Source organism: Symphalangus syndactylus, chromosome 12 (genome assembly GCF_028878055.3).
Source record: "Symphalangus syndactylus isolate Jambi chromosome 12, NHGRI_mSymSyn1-v2.1_pri, whole genome shotgun sequence".
Classification (NCBI taxonomy): Eukaryota; Metazoa; Chordata; class Mammalia; order Primates; family Hylobatidae; genus Symphalangus; species Symphalangus syndactylus.
This window is the reverse complement of record NC_072441.2, coordinates 106,922,387-106,941,790: the sequence shown is the minus strand read 5'-3', so window position 1 is coordinate 106,941,790 and position 19,404 is coordinate 106,922,387.

Genomic DNA, 19,404 nt, shown 5'->3' with positions numbered 1-19,404 from the left:
TCCATTCATAAATATGACATTGGGATTCCCCAATGACTGAAACATTTAGAACATGGTCCATTCATAAATATGACATTGGGATTCCCCAATGATTGAAAAATTTAGAACATGGTCTATTCATAAATATGAAGAGCTTGTGTAGAAAGTATAATTTACTTATCCTATTATGCTTAAGAAATTATGTGAAATAATGTGAAAATAATCTTAAAACATTTGCATGCATATTTGCTGCAAGAGTCATCTTTCATTGATACTTAATCATAATCATGGACATGGTGGGTCCCAATAACCAATATTTAATGCAAGACTGTAAATTTAATAGAGAGAAAACCTTATTTATAAATTTTCATGTGTTCTTTTCTTGACAATAAGGAGCTGTGAGATTTGTATTTTAAAAGATACTTAGTAATAAAAACTTTAATTTTTAAAACTTTTATTTTTAAATTCTGCTTAATTGCATAAAAGTTAAAAGGTAATATTTAATATTTAATGAGGCTTATTGAGCTAAATGATGATATGCAGCTTGGGTTATACTTGCAATTATAAGATTTGCTCATTATACCTAAGCAATCTCCTTCACTCAATCTAGCTACCACTAAGGAAGCAAAATTCCCTGAATCATAGTATCAAAGCATTCCATTATGTTTTCTATTAAGTTGTTTTGTTCTTTGAATCATTGTCTATTTTAATTTATCCTTTTAGAAAGAAAACAAATTACTTAACTTGCATTTCCCACTAGAAGCTTCACTACAGCTAGACTTGGAATTGATTTCAGGCCATTTTTTAATAAATGATGGTCCCTAGTGAAAGATAGAATACTTGAGCCATCAATATTGAGTAAATAAAAGGGTTTGGGTAAATAAGAGGGAAGATACCTATTTTTCTCAAATATTTTAAATACCTAATAACCTATTCCTCATCTAAAACAAGCCACAATTACTGGAAATGATGGTCAGAGGAAGGTATTAGCAACCCTGTGTAATACTACATGTCATGTTGGATCACTATTACAGAGAAACAGTTGTCATGCTGCATTTTAGTAATTCTACACATCACCAGAGAAATAGACAACTCTTATAGCCAAAGAAATCCAACGTAGCTACTGTCTACATATTCTTGTTTTAGACCTTTGGTGAAAAAAACTACTATGTGTATTGAATATATTTTACATTAGTTTTATCACAAAAGAAAAATGAGAATTCTATTAGATGCAAATACAAATTCTGAATGACAGGAAAGAAAAATTAAAATCAAAGCTGATCTTAATTAACAAAATGTATTATCTGCTTACATGTATATACAACTGTTCATATACAAAGGCACAGATGCATTTGTGGTTTTGAAAAAATATCTATTTCATTTCAAATCTTCATTGAACAATATTACATATGGCAAGAAAACTGATCTTTTTGAAGGATCTTTTAAAAAGTGTTAAACTTTATTAGATACTCCAAACTAGCAAAGCTCAACTTCATCACAATTATATAATAACACTGCACACTTTCAATTTTATCTGGAGAAATATATCTATCCCTTGAAATAACTCTGTAAACTTCCTGCTCACAGATTTCATTTCAAGCCTTGAAAATGCAGAAAATCAATGCTGAATATACTTGCCCCGAAAGGAAAAGAAAATTTCAGGGGTGTCAGGATGTTTTATCACATAAAGTACAGAATTGCAATTTGTATATGAGCAGGCAACACACCTCCAAAAATAATACAATACTTATCACAAAATACATTCACAGATACTAGATTTGGCACAAACCACTCCATACAGCTATTGATGAAATCAGTATTGAAAGCCTTATTCCAAAATCTATGGCCCTTTTCTACTCTCCAACTGACATTTCAGGATGCCACAACCTTGCAGCTCCACTCTCTCATTAATTTCCCCTAAATACCCTTGGCAGAAGAACGAGAAACGTCACATTTTTCATTTAATTTCTAAAGAACATCACATCCTTTAAGAATAGGTTCTTGAAATTTTAAAATGTTAAACATAAAAACCCTAAAGAGACAAACATCCAAAAACATAAAAACCCTAAACAGACAAACGTCCAAAAACTTTTCTTCAAAATCACAACAACTTTATATGCTACGTGTTCCTGTAAAATACCACATACACAAACTCACAGGCACACCCACCCACCCAAAACCCACACACTCGAATTTATATGGCCTCGTAATACCTCACATATATATACATGTCACCAAATGCAACAGAGACACACGCATATATATGGCCTCATAATACCTCACATATATATACATATCATCAATTACAACAGAGAAAAGCCAATTTCAGAAACATGGCTTCAATTTTGATGCATTTACTCACACTTAATTCTATTTCAATTTAACTGCAGAGATATTACAATACCCTGTAACAAAAACCTGACGGAAGATTGTAACAAATTGCTTAAACATCAAACCAAACACTAAACATAATTTCATCACAAAGTGAAATTCGCATCCAACTCGCAAAGAATTAGAAAATCCTTGCACTTACCTTGGCCTTGTCCATTCCCCAGATGACCCCAAAACACCACCGTCATCATCAACAGCCCCGGAGCCCACGTCCACATCCTTCTAGTGACACGCTCGTGTCTTCTGGCCATTGCATCTTAAACTCTGCATATTCAGTGGGGTGGATGTGAAAGTACAATAAATTACATTCTTAGAGAAATACACTACGACTCAAATCCCATATCTAATATGCACTGTGCATTTCTGAATTATCCTGCCTACAAGGAGGTACATTAGAAAATCATGCTTCCCTTTAGGGTTGTCATATTGATGATTAATACGAAAGCTCATTCATTTTTAATCTTTAAGCATTCATCTGAATTCCATTTTTAATATCATTTTCCAAAACAGGCCACTTAACCTATGAATGTTAAAAAGTACTCCCGATATACATATTGGAGTTCAGTCAAGCAAAAGCATGGTGTATGGACACTACTTAAGTATAACTTGATATTTAGGCAAATTGATGAATTTAACATACCATGTAATCTCTACATATATACAAAAGGACTTTTCAACACATTTATGTAAGTTTTGCATAAATACCCTTGAAAATATTCTCAAGTTTTAAGTGGTATTCTAATTATGTCAGTAATTTTAACTGAATAAAGAGATGCATCATGTGCAAAAACTAATCTTGTTTACTTAAAATTGAGAGTAAAATTAATTATAGAAGGTACAAAACACTTGTAATTTTGATTTCAGATATATGACCCACAGGAACCTTCATATATACAAATATTATACACATATATGACAATGTATATTTGAATGTTCATTTTGAAACTGCTTTTCATACTGATACATGAAAATACTTAAATGTCCACCAAAGCAAGGTTATTTATTCATACATTTGAATGATATACAGTAGCTCAAAAGAATAAACTTGAGTTGCATGTACTAATATGGATAAGTGTCCAAAATGAATAGTGAAGCAAAACTAGCAAATTTAATAATGATAAGTTCAAAATTACACCTTTCATATGTAAACATGTGCAATAGTTAAAACTATAAATTTTATGTTGCATAAATATATAATACAGTATAATAACGCATAAGAATGAGAAACACCTTCAAGACTAAAGTTAGGAAATTACAAGACTACAATTTAAATGGTTAGTAGGTGGAATTTTAAATCAGAGGTTACTCCTAAATCCCAATTTTTCCACAGTTGACAAAATAACGGAGTTAAGAAAAATAAACTTAATGATTTCCAGAATGAATGCTTTATTCAAAATGCTACGTAATTACAATTCTAATAAACTTGCAAGGGAATCCAGTCACCCAGAAATTTTTTATGCCTTTCTCCTACATCACGAAAGGGGAAGATTTAATTACCAACTTTGCATTACTTAACGTCAGACTCATAGTATCAGAGCTAAAGAGAAATTTAAGAAACACCTAACTCAACCTCTCCATTTTAAATGACCAAATGAGTTGAGAAGGTTACAATGACATTTCTAAGTTCATATGTAAAAACAGAATTTTGATGACAATGACAGTTTAAGTACTAATAAACACTCCTGGAAAAGTTACTGTAATCCAGGTTATTTTACTGTGCTAAATGCCTTACATTCTTTACCCAATTCAGTTTTCACAGAAATCCTATGAACAAAGCACTTCCAAAATTTACCACTTCACAGCTAAGAAAACAAGGCTTAGAGAAATGCTACACGATCCCCTAGTCATGAGGTTAGTAGGTACCACTGTGGAGACTGAGGCAAAACAGGACGATTTCAAAGCCTATGCTCTGAACAAGTAAACACTAAGCAGGAATTTAGTTCTAGATCTCCCAGTTGTAGTCCAATAATCAGCCAAAAAATGGTGCTGAGAAGAGGGGAAAGAAAGATGTCTTGTATGTGGAGCCTCATGTATTTGATCCCAAATACATCTTCATATTGAAAATCATTAGAGCACAAGGCAAAAGAATTATTAGTTTGTTTCTAAAATCATCAACCTTTCCCAAGTTGAACATACAAATATATTTTATCATATATATACTATATGTGTGTATAGCGTGTGTTTATCTAAGTATTCCTGTGGTTTATATATCTGGATGTGGAATTACAAGTGTTTTGTGGTTTATTATTTATTTATTATTATACTTTGAGTTTTGGGGTACATGTGCACAATGTGCAGGTTTGTTATATATGTATCCATGTGCCATGTTGATGTGCTGCACCCATTAACTCGTCATTTAGCATTAGGTGTATCTCCTAATGCTGTCCCTGCCCCCTCCCCCCACCCCACCACAGTCCCCAGAGTGTGATGTTCCCCTTCCTGTGTCCACGTGTTCTCATTGTCTCCCTCTGTTGCTCTGGCTGGAGTCAGTGGTGTGATCATAGCTCACTGCAGACTCCAAGTCCTAGGCTCAAGCGATACTTTTGCCTCGGCCTCTCAAGTAGCTCGGACTACAGGCACGCACCACCATCCCCGGCTAATTTTTTTACAGAGATGGGTCCCACCGTGTTGCTTGACTGGTCTCAGCCTCCTTAAGTCAAGGGATCCTCCCACCTGGACTTCCGAAAGCACTGAGATTACAGGTGTCAGCCACCGTGCGTTTTTTGATTTCTTCAATTAATTTTACTTATACACTTGATTACACAAGATTAATTTTGTGTACATAATGAATCTCTTTTGAGGTTTAAGTTACTGATTAATTAGAGTACCACTTAACAAGCGTGTCATCCCAGCACTTTGGGAGGCTGAAGTGGGCGGCTCACCTGAGGTCAGGCATGAGCCACCGTGCCCGGCTTACACACATTCTTTTCACTCCTGCTTGCAGATCTCTGTTCCCTTCTAATTCCAGTGGAACCACTTTCACTTAGTATCAAAATATCCAGATCCACTCATCAAAGTGTAAATAATCCTCCAGCAAATTACCTTTGCAAATCTATTGTTATGTAATATTTCCTTAACTTCTTCTTACCTACATCCAGTAGTCATTTTACAAGGCAGAATTTTTTCTATTTTATATAGAACTGAGGCAGTATTTGAAAAAAATCTCAAAACACTCTTCAGGAAGGACTGGCATCTAAAACACCAGTTCCAATATATATTTCAGTAACATTTTAAAGGACAGATGCTTTTCAAAATGTTATTATAATTTAAAAAAATGTAACCTTCCTCTCTGAGTTCATGTTTATGGAAAACTAATATTTCATAAATGCCAAGTTACTATGATGTATTATCTAAATGCTGCCCCTGCCATTCTATAAATACAAAAATCATAACCTTCTAACTAACTTTGGTATTAGTCAACAACTGTGCTGATGAAAAGTAAAATCAATTCATTTAAAATAATTTTCCATGAACAAAATCAAGTAACTTGTAAGTAGTATGGTAGATGAACCAAAAAATAAAGTAACATTAACCAGAAAGACATGCCATGGACTTCTCTAATCTTTTTTTGGAACACCCTTTTCATGCATATGAAAATAAAAATTAAATATAAAATACCTACTTTATGTATGTACTTTTACTTGTGTCTATTGTTCTTTAAAGATTAAAATAACTCCTAAAGCCTGGATAGCTGAGCCCATTGTGCTCTTCTGCCCATAAAATAGATCGGATGTGCAGTGAAAGAGGTAAAACTTAGGCTTTCAGGTTAGTTATGACGATGGAAACACAATTCTATTCAATAGTGTTCATCTTGGTCTTTCAAATGTTTAAGGTCACAAGGCAAAAGAGAACAGACTTTAAGAATGTTCGTGTATTACTTCTCGTCTTACCCAATAGCTACATTAGTTCAATTAGGCCAGTGTTTTGGAGTAAACAGCACTGTGAAATGTGTCGTGGAGTCCGGAGGCTCCACCACCTACCTCCATGTAGTTGTTCTGTCCGATGGAGCCTAGAGTAATACCTTAGGAGATGCATTACATCTACAGGTACCAACCAGGAAGGGTAGTCTTGAATTAAATGGCTTTAGAACACGTTATAAGAGCAAATCGAAGCTTCTAGGTATTAGAACCACTTCAATCACAGAGCGTCTCTGGGTTCTATCTGTGGCCAGCATCAAGTATCTGTCTGCCCTCCCCGAATGCTTTCTCTCATCATGTGGATCTTCTAGATGGTCTTATTCTTCCCCAGCCAGCCAACTTGATCAACAAGCCTAGGTATATTAGATATGTATAAAGTTGGTTCTTAAATAAAGTCCATTTCTGTATCTAGGTAAGTAATGTCTTCAGACTTACAATTTCATTGATATCTAGAAAGAGTGACTCTAGTTAGCTTCTAGTGTCAGTTTTTCTAGCAGCTTCTTTAAAAACAAAAATCCTCTCTGGAACAAAGCTTCCTTGCAAGTATTGCTGTTGGCAATAGTCCTCTTTACTGAAATGCTTATCCGGTGAAACTTGCGCTGTGCCAGTGAGCCTGCAGGTTGATGGTCCTTTTGTTCAACTTCTCCATTATAAAGCAACCTCTCTGATCACCCTTTTAAAACTAAAGACCAAAGAATCAAATGAGATCAGGAAGTGACCAGAGCTCACAGGTCATCAACTCCTCTTCTTAGCATATTATAGCACACAGTCTAAGCCCGAAAAACACAGCAGAACCCATTACAGCTCTCGAGTTCCAGTTATTAACATTGATTTTTTCCAATGGGAAATTTTCATTAGAAGCTATCACAGGACTCACATTCAGTAATAACTTAGATTAGGATACATACTGGAGCCTTTGTCCTTAGAGTAGGTGCCACTGAGTCACTATTAAAAGGAGTCTTTTTGATCTTAGTAAATTCTCACAGGGCTTATCTCAGTCTAAACTGTAACTGGCCTTTACTAGTGATGTCATGTGTAGTTCAAATTAATATTGTAATGTATATAAATTGTATATATAGGTATAATACATGCATGTATTTACAATTATTTATTTTATTTTATTTTTTAATAAGATAAAAGTTAGAGGTTAAAATATGACTCTAGGCCATTGTGCTTTAGAATGAAGAGCACAGACATGGGTTGGAAATGTAAATTTTGGCCCAATTTAATTTCTGTGACAAATTCATTAATGTCTTCAAGGTTCAGGCTCTATGTATGAGACAAATGAAAACAGCTCTAAGATTCCTGAAAACCCTAAAATATTAAAATTCCACTCTGCCATTAGTTCAGATAAATCATTTGCCAATTTGCCCCACAAGAACCAGGCATCTTTAAATGGTAACATAACATGCACTTCTCTCTCCCAAAGTGTGGTGCATAAACGTTCTGCTTCTCAATAACACAGGATGCCTGCTAAAATGTGCTGTCAGGGGGATTAGTAAGGAAATGTTGTATCAAAACTTCTGCAGATGTGGCCCTGAAATACACATTGTAATAAATCCTCCAGGCCTCTCAAGTTAGGAATAACTGGTTTATAAAATTGTACTTACTTAAAAATTATAGATAAACAGATTTCACCGTAACCCATTCTTTCTGTTCTGAATGAAATAAGGCTCTATATTCAGACTGAATTTTCAGTGAAAAACAACTTAAAATAGTGACAAATCGTCTATAAGTTTAAATGAATATAACTAGGAGACCTGAAAACTCAGGTTTAGCAGTCATCTTCCAACAGTTTGAGAGCCCACAGGAGCCACAGAGCCCTCATGTCTCTCCAGAGAAGCAGGGTGATTCTTCCCCCTAAACACCATGCAATTCTTGAAGTGAGTGAAAGCATCCCTGCTCACACTGATACCCTCTCAAGTGAACTCAAAGTTAAGCCATCTCCAGCCAGACCAGATATCCTGGCCCATATCTCATTCATTAATATATGTTGAGAAGCCTTTGTTTCTTGGAAACTACATGAAGTGAATAGGCTGTGGACTCCACTGGACATAGTGGTCTATATTTAACCAATTCCCTTCACACATATGTATCAGATGCTCTCTTAGTTACGGAGCTGCAGTGGTGAATAAGAAAGCCACAGTCCTGTACTCCCAGGGTTTCAATTCTGAAGACGAAGACAGGCACAGAAACCCAACTGAGCAAAGAGAAGAGATTATTACAAAATGTGTTCACATGCAAAGTGAAGCAAGGGACTGAATATACAACAAGGGTTTTGGGGCGAACATTAGATACAATCTTAATTCAGATTATATAAGATTCATACATATAATTTTTATATATAGATATATTAATTTGGGCCGGGCGTGGTGGCTTATGCCTGTAATCCCAGCATTTTGGGAGGCCAAGGCGGATGGATCACTTCAGTCCAGGAGTTTCAGACCAGTCTGATCAACATGGCAAAACCCCATCTCTACTAAAAATAAAAAAGTTAGCCGGGTGTAGTGGTGTGCGCTTGTAGTCCCAGCTACTCAGGAGGCTGAGAAAGGAAAACTGCTTGAACCCAGGAGGCAGAGGTTTCAGTGAGCCAAGATTGTGCCACTGCACTCCAGCCTGGGTGACACAGCAAGACCCTGTCTCAAAAGAAAAAGAAAAAAAGAAATATTAATTTGGATTATACAGATTCTAACCACTTCTTTCAAGTGAGAATATTTAAGGTAAGACCTGAGAATAAAAAGAGTTAGCTTTTCATACACTACAGAAAGATTCGTCTTTTAGGAAAAACCCCCAGTGTTCATGGACCCTAATATATGAGCAAGATCTTGGCATGTAGAAGAAACCTGTGAATTGGATGAAATGAAAAACTGAAAAGTAGGAATCTGGATGAAGTACAGAAGGGAGAAAGACTAATGTGAGACGTGGCTGAAAGAGAAGGATATGTGAAACAGTACAGGTCTTCATTAGTAATGATGAGGAACATAAATGTTAGTCCAAGTACACCAGAAAAGTGGGAGAGTTGGAAACTGAAAGACATGTTAAGAGATCACTTTGGTTTCTCTGTAGCTAACAGGGTGTAGGAGATTAAGAATTAAAGTAGGTTGACTAAGGATGACCTAAGAAAATAAGCATAGGTAAGAAAATATGTGGCTCTGGCTAGGCTGGGGACATTGGAAATCAAAAGAGGTGGAGGAAATTACAGATGTATTTGGAACCAAAATATTTTTTAAATGAATGTTGAATTGGATATTGTCAGAATATTGAGGAAGGGCCAAAAATGACTTATAAGCGTCTAGCATGGCTGGCAGTGCCACTTACTGACATGTGGGAAACCAGGACATGTTACCTCTGAATTATTCGAGTGCTATTGTCATGTAAATCATCAACTCCCAGAATAAAGGTCTGGGCCAAACTCTAAGACTGGAAATTATGAGCTGTTTAGTAGTGTTTAGAGCTTAGAGAGAGTATGTGTGTGGAGAGAAAAGAAGAGCAATTAGGACAGAACCCTTAGAAACATCAATATTTAAAATTTGGGAAGAGAAACAGAAACAAATAAATTGTGGGAAAATGAAGCTCAGGGTAGTTGCAAGGGAATGCTAAAAATGAACTATGGCATTTGAGGAGGAAAACGTGGAAACTGAAAGCAAGAGAGTACGGATGGATCGTGAGGGAGCAGCAGCAGCTGTGTCCTAAGAAGAGTCTCAGTGAAAATGAAGGGTTGTAGGAATGAGGACATCTGGGCCAACGAGCTGGCAAGGAGTGATGTCCAGGAGGCAGAATATTTGCATCTAGATCCTGGTGGTATATACCCTTATAGAAAATGTTTCAGATTTGATGACAATAAAGTGGAGGAAAGAAAAAAAGTAATGGAAATAAAGATGTCAAAAAACGGGGAACCGAGGTTTGTACTGGTCCTTTCACGTGAAAGCTGAGCCACTAAAATGATGGCTGAACTTGCCTGAAGATGATATTGAGCAAAAGATCTACAGCCTTAAATAAATGGCAAGAGGCCAGGTGCAGTGGATCATGCCTGTAATCCCAGAACTTTGGGGGGCTGAGGCAGGCATATCACCTGAGGTCAGGAGTTCGAGACCAGCCTGGCCAACATGGCGAAACCCCGTCTCTACCAAAAATACAAAAATTAGCTGGGTGTGGTGGTATGCACCTGTAATCCCAGTTACTCAGGAACCTGAGGCAGGAGAATCACTTGAAACCGGGAGGAGGAGGTTGCAGTGAGCCGAGATCACACCATTACACTCCAGCATGGGTGACAGAGCAAGATTCCATCTCAAAAAAAAAAAAAAAATAAGACCAGAGTGCCCAGGAGGGAGGTCTGTTGATGATGGTAATACCAAAGGGGCATGGCCGATATTTCCAAGGGGTTTGAGTTTCAAAGGAACAGTCTAATTTGCAAGGAGCGGAGAAATTAACAGTCTAGAAGTTGTAACGGGAACCAAGAACAACCACCTCGGCTTCCAGCCATAGGTATGTGGAGGGTGAGAAAAAGACCTGTCTCAATTTATGAAAGCTAGAGGAAAAACTGCACTTTAGTATCAACCAACTTTTGTTTTAAGATAATTACAAACCAATATGGAACTTAGCAAGAGTCAATTTTGACAGTTTCCTGCAGCTTAGTAAATTCTGCACAAAATTAAGATTTAACACAAAAGTAGAGAAAAATTTTAATGGCATAGCACATTTCTTCACAATTCCTTAAACCAAATAATTCCCTGTTCTTCTAACTCTCACCTTACACTATCAACTAGGCTTCTTATTCAATGAACGGTTTAAGTCTACTAAGACACACACACACACACACACACACCTCTTATCCAGCTGCAGATCTCATTTTTGAAGGTACATTGAAAGTACATAGATCATTCTATAATCATCAACTATGAAGATTGTGAGCAACTGGAACAAGTATTCTTGGAAAAGAAGTTTCCTGTGTATAAGAAAAAAAAGAGTCCAACTCTGGGAACTGACTTGGCTGAGTCATCATTATATGCCACTGGCAAGAAATCAAGAAGTAACACAGGACTGATAAACTTTGTTAAAGGAAATGGAAACAGCCTATCTGTGAGGCTTAATTCTTGATAATCTGGCCAAGATATAGCATCTGGATAAGAGTTCACTGACTCAACTAAATTTTGTGAAGGTGAAGTACTTGTTAAAATGAAAGATCTATTTAGAGAGAAATAAGTAGACATAATGTCTGCACTATGGATAGGTGTATACCTGTTTTTTGCAAAAACAGTTTGTATCTTTGAAATGCTGGTTTGCCCTGGACAGAGCTAACTTAAATAGAGACCTGGCGCGGTGGTTCATGCCTGTAATCCCAGCACTTTGGGAGGCCGAGGAGGGTGGATCATGAGGTCAGGAGATCGAGACCATCCTGGCTAACACGGTGAAACCCCGTCTGTACTAAAAATGCAAAAAATTAGCCGGGCATGGTGGCGGGCACCTGTAGTCCCAGCTACTCTGGAGGCTGAGGCAGGAGAATGGTGTGAACCCGGGAGGCGGAGCTTGCAGTGAGCCGAGATCGCGCCACTGCACTCCAGCTGGGTGACAGAGAGAAACTCCGTCCCCAAAATATATATATATAGTTTTTTTATATATATATGTATATATACCCAAAGGATTATAAGTCATGCTGCTATAAAGACACATGCACACGTATGTTTATTGTGGCACTATTCACAATAGCAAAGACTTGGAACCAACCCAAACGTCCAACGATGATAGACTGGATTAAGAAAATGTGGCTGGATACATATGTAACAAACCTGCACATTGTGCATATGTACCCTAAAACCTAAAGTATAATAAAAAAAAAAGAAAATGTGGCACATATACACCATGGAATACTATGCAGCCATAAAAAAGGATGAGTTCATGTCCTTTGTAGACACATGGATGAAGCTGGAAACCATAATTCTCAGCAAACTATCACAAGGACAAAAAAAACCAAACGCTGCATGTTCTCACTCATAGGTGTGAATTGAACAATGAGAACACATGGACCCAGGAAGGGGAACATCACACTCCGGGGCCTGTCATGGGGTGGGGTGAGGGGGAGGGACAGCATTTGGAGATATACCTAATGTAAATGATGAGTTACTGGGTGCAGCACACCAACATGGCACATGTATACATATGTAACAAACCTGCACGTTGTGCACATGTGTCCTAGAACTTAAAGTATATATATATATATATATATATAAAGAGAAAACCATTAAAGAAAGGCTATAATACACAGGAACACACAGACATACATACACCTGTGTGTCTATATCTTCAGTTATCACACTTTTTCTATACAGACTCCACACGAGACAAACATGTTACATTTTATGAGAAACTATAAGTGGAAAGAGGAGAATTTGTGAAATCAATATAGAATGTTCCTTGTTTAGCATAATTCTAACTGTTTCTCATTAGAGGTCTGAGTATCAATCTGTATTATATGTGGCCATGCTGGCATTTGGGAAATTCCACAAGAAACTTTTTAAATATGAATTTGGAAAAGGGAAAAGGATTTTTAAAGTGTCTTTTTTTGTTCTGCATTCTATGTGGAACATCTATTTTGTGCTAACTGCTCGTGTTAGCTTGTGATTGCCTGTGACTATGTGGAAGATATACTTTACGTGACTATGTGAGCAATAGTCTTAAAGTTAAGAAATCTAAAATTTGGTTGGTTAAGTTGCTAATTAGGTAAATTACCTTGTAATGGTTACTTAACCTCTCAAAGATTAATTATCTTCAGTGGTACATTGAAGGTTCCATTCATATTGATTTTAGTAGACTTATCCTACTAAAAAGTAAATTTAACAGAAATTATTCTAGACCTCATTATTTCAGGAGACCCCACCCCAGCTTTTATTCCTAACTTCAAGAAATGCAGAGAAATTTAAAAATTCGATGTTCTCCCAATTCAACAGAATATAACTGAACTAAATCGATTTATGTATAATTCATTATTTCAACCTTTAACGCTATATCCGAGCGGTTTGTTTTCACCATAAAGTTATAGCTGTTTAGGCCAATAATTAAAGAGGACCTTGATAGAGAATGACAAGAGAGGATGATCACCCTATTGTCTATCTTCCAGCTGTTTTCAATGCCCTGAAGTTTTATTCACACCCAAATATTAGAATCTTATCTGAGAGAGCGTACTCAAATGATGAATCATGCTAATTTCTCAAGAAAAGTGTTACAGAATAATAAATGCCTTTCTGGTCAAAGCACTGATGCTCTGGAAATAATCTTTATCCAAATGAGGTACAGGAATTGTTAGGACTATTAAAAGTTTGTATATGATATCTGCCAGGTTCGACTGAGCTTCACTTAAAATCTACCATATTAGGGCCAAGTGTAATGACTCAAATTAGTGAACTTAAAAATTGTTTTAAAATGTTTCCTGGAGACATTTCAAATATTGCTCTCTGATTTATCACTGTTACTTTTGCTGAATTCAATTTGATGCCAAGATTTATTCAGATTAATCAAATGCCATAAACTCTGATACCTAATGTTCCTTAACACCTTAAGAACTTTTAAACAGATCAAATGTTGAAGATACGCTTTTAGTGAAACTGTACCTAAGCACATGAATTCTATTGAATATAGCTTTTTAGAAGACTAACAAAGAAAGAAGACTTAGGAAATTCGGAAACATTTTTTAAACCTTCTAGAGGGAATTAAACTACTGAAAAATAATTTCAATTGGTGAATCTAATGGCATTAATCAGAAGATAAGAAAAAAGTAACCATAAAACTTTATGGGGGTAATATTTGCTATGAGGATCAGGAAAAACAACTAATGGATATTAGGCTTAATATCTGGGTGATGAAATAAACTGTACAACCAATCCCATGGCATAAGCTTACCTCTGTAACAAACCTACACTTGTACCCCTGAACTTAAAAGTTAAAATTTAAATAAATAACGTTGTGCTATTAATTTCAACCAGAGCCTTTCCAAGGTGCAGGGAACTTTTGAGAATTTTATTTCTTGCAAAAGGAAACTTGATTCCTTGCTTAGGGCCTTCCTAGGAAAACCTCTATTCTTTGGAGAAGCATCATACTCCTACAATATTTAAGGACCATCATATTTGTCAGACTTTTTTTCTGTTTTACTGTGAGCAGTTTACAGAACATAAAGAAAAATCAAATCCGAAGGTGCACTACACGTGTTTTATCAAAAGGAACATTTTTGTGTACTTTTAAGAAAATACGACAAATTGAGTTTTCTGACCTATTACCAAGTTAGACATCTTGAGTGAATTGAATCTGTTGTAATCCTGTTTGGTTTTCATCCCATGGCTCTGGAAAACTGACATTTATCTCCAATTTTTCAACTCTGCTTCTTTCCAGTACCTCATCTATACGACTATTATAGTACTTTTCATCTGCTTCTACCACTACACTATGGCTGCATTACTTTTAACACAGTGTCCCACATGTTACCCATTTCTACCTTATATAAAGAGTAGAAATTGAATTGTAATTGAGTATCCAGTTGCCTCATATTCAGGTCTTCAACTGAAATAACTCCAGCTATCTCAAAACTTCAACCCTCTCTGGAAGTATTGGACCAAATTATCCCAGATTATAGCACTCTCAGGCTAAAATTACTAATGCTTCTATAGTTTCAGAGACTGTATCAGGTTATTCAACACAACATTCCATGCACCATTCCAGCCTCATATAATCAGAGGACACTTAGACGACTTTAATAGCCTTCAAAAGACACCCTCCTCTTTTACTTATATATATATTTATTTATCTATTTATTTAATGGAGACAAGGTCTCACTCTGTCACCCAGACTGGAGCGCAGTGGCATAATCACGGTCCACCGCAGCCTGCACCTGCCGGGCTCCGATCCTTCCACCGCAGCCTCCTGAGTGGCTGGGACCACAGGCGCCGCCACCACATCTGCCTGGTTTTTGTATTTTTGTGGAGATGGGGTTTCACATGTTGCCCAGGCTGATCTGAGACTCCTGGGCTCAAGAGATCCACCTGCCCCGGCCTCCCAAAGTGCTGGGATTACATGAACGAGCCATTGTGCCCAGCCGGTCCCGCCCGGTTTTTAACCTTCGTACTGTTTATATAATCATCCTTCACAAAATAGAACACTTCATTACTCGATGGTTCTCATTATTCTAATATGAAGAACTATATTAAGAAAATAAATTCCTGGCCGGGCGCGGTGGCTCACACTTGTAATCCCAGCACTTTGGGAGGCCGAGGCGGGCGGATCACGAGGTCAGGAGATCGAGACCACGGTGAAACCCCGTCTCTACTAAAAATACAGAAAATTAGCCGGCGTGGTGGTGGCGCCTGTAGTCCCAGCTACTCGGGAGGCTGAGGCAGGAGAATGGCGGGAACCCGGGAGGCAGAGCATGCAGTGAGCCGAGATCGCGCCACTGCACTCCAGCCTGGGCGACAGAGCCAGACTCCAGCTCAGACAAAAAAATAAATCAATAAATTTCCAATATTTCCTAGCATATCCAATTTAATTCTATACATCACATAAAAATAAAAGCCGTCTTACTGTGTTAGTTTCTTACTGCTGTTACAGTAAATTAACATAAACTCAGAGGCTTAAAACAACACATTTTTTTTCTTTATACTTCTGGGGGTCAGAAGTCCAAAATGGGTCTTAGTGTGCTAAAATCAAGGTATCATCAAGTGTATATTTTGTCTAGAGATTCCAGGAGAGAATTCACCAGGTTTGAGGGGTCACATGTATCCCTGAGCTCTTGGCCTCTGCACATCTTGGACACAGCACATCACTTCAGCCTCGGCTCCAGTTTCCCCAAGCTCTTCTGCTCACTCTGGTCTCTCCGCCTTCCTGTCTGAAGGTTCTTTGTGACTACAGTGGGCCCACCTAGATAATTCAGGATAATCGCTCCAGTTTAAGGTGAGGTGATTAGCAATCTTAATTCCACCTCTAACCATAATGCTTCCATGCTGCCTAACAACACATTCAAAAGGTCATCCTGCTAAGGGTCATTATTCTACCTACACACTAAGTGACTGAGAAAAAGTAAAGTTATCTATCATGCCTTACCTATGGCGAGGAAATAATAACTTATAATGATTTATCTACGAAAACCTGTTTTTAAAAGCTTTGGTCCTAGTCTATTGATTAAAGTTTTGGTATATTCCAGATAAATTTCATGTCCTTGATGCTAACACATTGTGCACAGTAGATGGCCTTTTTAAAATAGTACTGCATAAAGGAATATTTAAGGTTGTCTGGACAATAGAAAAGGAACTTTATTTGCTATGCCACAAAAGGCCGGATTTCTGCACATTACACCTCCTACCAGTGCACACATGTGCCAAACTCCTTCCTGAAAGCCTGGTTTATGTTTCCTATGTGCTTAGCAATAGTTTTACTCTCACGACTGTTTATATTAAGTCCTATTTTTTAAAGCATATCCTCATTTGTTTGTTTTCCTGAGCCTCTGAACTGGATTTCATCTGGTATGTATTGCACAGGTTTGCACACTTGATTGTACGCTACCTAAAAGCATCCTCTTGTGTTCTGGACACGGTTATTTTTCTCCATGGTAAGGTGATAAGTGACTTCTCTGAGGACTTGCCACCTTAGAATGCAGTGGTGACATCACCTGCTCAGGCTCTGTCTGCAATGTGGAATTTAGTATTTTCCAACTTCTGGTCTAACTTGAACTTCATAATTAAGCAGAGCCGCCTTTTGAGGGAACAGTAGGGTGTCTGCCCCTAAACGTCTGTGTAAATGCAGAGACACATTTGGGAACATAACTGACTTTTACGTACAGAAGCCAGATGCATTTCATGGCCATGCATGCTTAGGGAAGCAAGTTCATCTCATCTATCACAATAAGCATCTGTGCCACTAAATTCCACTGCAGGATACTTTTCACACTTAGACAACAAAACATTTAAGGAAATAAAAGCTCTTTCCAATAAAAATGTGCATCAAATACTGTGTGTATGTTTAAAAAAAAACCTTCCTCTATAAGATAAGGCCACAGGAACTACTAAAAAAGCATTCTTGAAATACATTTTCTGATAGGAATCTAGGCCCTTGCCTTATATAAGATTTAAGGAAAGTGATGTGTGTGTCTTTATACTTGAAAGGCTGTTTTCAACAGCAAAGGGTATGCTTTGAGGTATCAATATAGTTTTGAGAATGCAAAAGTTTAAAAGAAATGGAATGCATATTCTCCAGGTATGAATATGCAATTGTCATTATTTTCCTACCATCTACTAGATTAGAAACAGAAGAAAAATTATGGAAATGTCTGTTTTCCCTCAATAGGAGTACCTATTTATTAAAGTTAATTAATTACTATTCTTTAAACATTTTCAAAATAGACTCATAAGTGACAACTTTCAGAGAAAACAAGGGTTTTTGGATGTAAATATTTACTTATAACATGGATAAAATAATTTTGTTAAATATTAACTCCATATTCATAATGTTTTCTATTGTTTTTGCATTTTGTTTAACAATAGAGAATCTAAGACATTTAGTGTTCATGAGTTTCATACAGTTTCCTGTCAATGTACTTTGTCTTTTTTTTATTGGACTACTAATCATTTATTTATGATTTGTTGGAACTACTCATATTTTAAATATGTCAAGTGAACTGCAAGCACTTGTTGCTGATTTGATATTTGCTTTTTACACATATTCATTGTATCCTCTGAAAAAGAAAAGTTTTATATTTTAACAAATTCCAATCCATAAATTTTTTTTTAAATTTTCTGTTATTGGTTAGGGCTATGTTTGGATATTTAATTTTAACCGTAATGTTGCAAGTGATATTTGTCTATGGTATTTTTTCTTTATATTTTGGAAAAGTGTATTTGACATCCACTATGGAATTAATATTTATTAATGACATATTATACCTTTGTGCAACTATAAAATACATATAGCCAATTATCTGAACACCATTTTATGAACTGTTTATCACTTATCCACTGATTTGAAACACTATCTTTATCATATATTGGATTTTAGGTTTATCGAGATTATGTAACATGAAATTATTTAATTATGAAATTATGTGAATTCAAGCATGACAGTCAGCTCTTCTTCCCCACCACTACCCTGTAAAAGGATGGATGGAATAATTGCTTCCCTATGGCTTAAGTGTATGAGAGGTATACAACATGGTCTTGATGAAGTGGGAACTACACAGAAACTGTTTTTGGTCCTGAAATGTACTCCAGCTTTACCAATTTGTTCTACACATATACCATTGAGGGTAGAAGCTGAATTTTGCTAATGATTATATTTACACTACTTAACATTGTGCCAGATACTGAGTAGATGCTTAGAAACATGTTTAATGACTTGTTTTATTGATAGAGACCTAATTATCTGCTGTAGTGGTGCTATCTCATTCAGAATCATTTTGACCAGCCTTTCTCCATCATGAATAAAACACTTATTTACACACTTGTGTACATGCACATGTGCATAGAAACACACACACCCTTTGCAGAGACAAACTGCATCGAAAGCATGTACAAACATTATAGTATTTTTGTTGATTCTGACCTGATTCTGATTCTATTGTATACATTTTCATTCTGATCACAATAACAATAAAAATAGAAAACTATAAGTTGTGAAGCTGGAAGATGCAGAACATGAAAGATCGAATTACCAATTTTTTTTTCTATTTTCTTTAGTTGGCTGCTGATAAAATCAGAAAAGAAATGGACACAAAAATGAAAGTATGCAATGTGTGTGCGTGTGTGTGTGTGTGTATCACATGCACTCGTTTCCATGATGTACATATGGAATTTCATAACCAGCCAAACTAAGCTTCATAAGTGAATGAGAAATAAAATCCTTTACAGACAAGCAGATGCTGACAGATTTAGTCACCATCAGACCTGCCTTCCAAGAGCTCCTAAAGGAAGCACTAAACATGGAAAGGAAAAACCAGTACCAGCCTCTGCAAAAACACACCAAAATATATAAACCAATGAAACTAGGAAGAAACTGCTTCAACTAATGTGCAGAATAACCAGCTAACATCATGATGACAGGACCAAATTCACACGTAACAATATTAACGGTAAATATAAATGAGCTAAAT